At 48.0% G+C, this 2,030-nt stretch overlaps 1 protein-coding gene across 7 annotated transcripts in view; it reads left to right on the forward strand.

Moving 5' to 3' along the window:
• Window positions 1-2,030, forward strand: part of PKNOX1 (PBX/knotted 1 homeobox 1) — a 53,189-nt gene that overhangs the window by 12,556 nt on the left and 38,603 nt on the right. Inside the window, exon 1 of one of the 7 annotated variants that reach the window (XM_015569117.1) lies at window positions 1,509-1,681. The exons of the other annotated variants lie outside the window; for them this stretch is intronic. The gene's annotated coding sequence lies outside the window, so the exon portion shown is untranslated. Of the gene's footprint in view, window positions 1-1,508; window positions 1,682-2,030 lie in introns of those variants that run through there. 7 annotated transcript variants of the gene reach the window in all.

A 2,030-nucleotide genomic window follows, 5' to 3' on the forward strand; every position in this document is an offset into this window, starting at 1 on the left:
TGGGGTTCCTGGCCAGTCTGGGTGAGGGGCTGAGGGCTGTTTTCAGGCTTGCAGGTGATGGAAGCTCCCAACCGCTCCTTTTTTTCTTTTTAATTCTGGACCAGCTTTAGCTCTGAGGCTCCAGCTCTTAGGCCTCTGCTCCTGATAGCAGGTATCTGGTTTGTTTCAGTTCTAATCGAAACTCTGTGTCAACTCCAGCTCAGAGATCCTAGCTCTCTGAAAGCAGGTTTCTGGGGTTTTGTTTAGCTTCTATATTTGTTACAATGTTTGAAACTGCAGGCTCAGAGGCAGGCCGCAGGCAGGGAACGTAGGTTTCCTCGTCACTGAAGCAAGCAAGCCTCATGTTAGTTTCAAGCTGCCTGGCTGCCGGCAGCCATCTTGGCTGACAGTTAATTTGCATATCACACTGATTAGCCATTGAAGAGGGTAGCGGTCGTACGCCAATTGCCATGTTTCTCTTTTATTAGTGTAGATATTTTTTTCAGAGAGGAAAAGAGAGAGAGAGAGAGAGAGGTGGAAACTTCATTGATGATAGAGAATCATTGATCAGCTGCCTCCTGCACACCCCACACTGGGGATTGAGCCCACAACCCAGTCATGTGTCCTGACAAGGAATCAAACTCTGACTTGGTTCATAGGTCGACACTCAACCACCGAGTCACGCCTGGCTGGGCTCTTTTGTCTCTTAATTTAGAACAGTTCCTGGCCTTTTTAAATTTGGTTTATGGGCACATCCTCAGGATTGGGCAGATCTGTCCAGTGTTCATTCTGTGTCCTTTCATTTGTCTCATTACTGTTGGTGTGACTTCTTACCTTTTGGGAGCTGCTGTGGGAGGGCAGGGTCAGGCAAGGGTCAGCTCTGAGACTTGATCTGCAAGGGTGGTTTGACCAGATTTGCACTTTGGAAAGTGGAGAATGGAGGGAAGGAGGATAAAATTAGAGGCCATAGGATCTCCTTTCCTGATCAAGGTGTGGGCTGTGATGCAGGCTGATAGCTCTGCCCTGGGGCACAGGGCAGATCACAGCACCCTGGAGAGCAGATCAGGGTACTGGGAGGAGGGCCAAATTTTGGTCAAGGCAGGGACCATTGGGAGATACTCAGGTTGGCAGACGTGTGGGGCCTCTCTCTCAAGATTTGGGGTCTCAAGGCAGAGAGGGCAACATTGTGATGACTACACATGAGCTTTCTTCCCAGCAGTGGGGTTACCAAGTCTCACTGCCCCATGGTGTAATGGCCTCTTTACGAGAAGGTATCTTCAGACTGAAAGATGAATTAGCCAACTTCATAGAATATCATGGAATTTATTATAGGGTAATTTTCTTATGGGAAGATTAGGGCTGAAGCAGACAGAGGACCCAGCAGTTTTGTGCAAATTATACAATGCCCCCTCTTTCCCAAGACTCCTGTCACTGCACTGTTTTTATAATATAACTCAGGTACTAATGATTGACAAGACAAAGGGACAAATAATGCAGTAGCACCAGGAGCCATCCCTCCTGGTGGCTGACACTGTCACCAGTTTGATGTATATTTCGGTTGTCGTCCTGGCCATTACCAACAAAAGTGCTTATGGTTACATTTTAGGGGATACAGCTAATCATTAACTAGAAGGCTTTGATATGCTTACTAAAGACAGATTGGTCAAAAGCCACAGCTTGAAAGGACACGAAGATGAAGATGGTATTTGCTTACACCTACATCTATGCAACAGATTCTCTCCTCTCCCTTCCCCACGTGACCATGCTCAGCCTTTCTCTTCCTTTACCCTCAGCTACATTAACATGGCTGACATCCCCTCCTCAGTCCTCCTCCTCCTCCACCCATGTGAGTGGCATCTCTTGATTCTACTCTTGTCCTGCTGGCTGCCGCTCCTCATTCTGGGTTCCCTCTTCTTTCCAGCTTTCTTACATGGCCCACCTCCTCTCTCTTCCTGGGTGGTCTCATGCAGTTTGGTGGCTTTACCTACTGCCTTAGCGTCCTGGGTTGCTGTAACCAAGTCCCACTAACTGGGTGGATGAAAACAGCAGGA

Source organism: Myotis davidii, unplaced genomic scaffold, assembly GCF_000327345.1.
Source record: "Myotis davidii unplaced genomic scaffold, ASM32734v1 scaffold512, whole genome shotgun sequence".
Classification (NCBI taxonomy): domain Eukaryota; kingdom Metazoa; phylum Chordata; class Mammalia; order Chiroptera; family Vespertilionidae; genus Myotis; species Myotis davidii.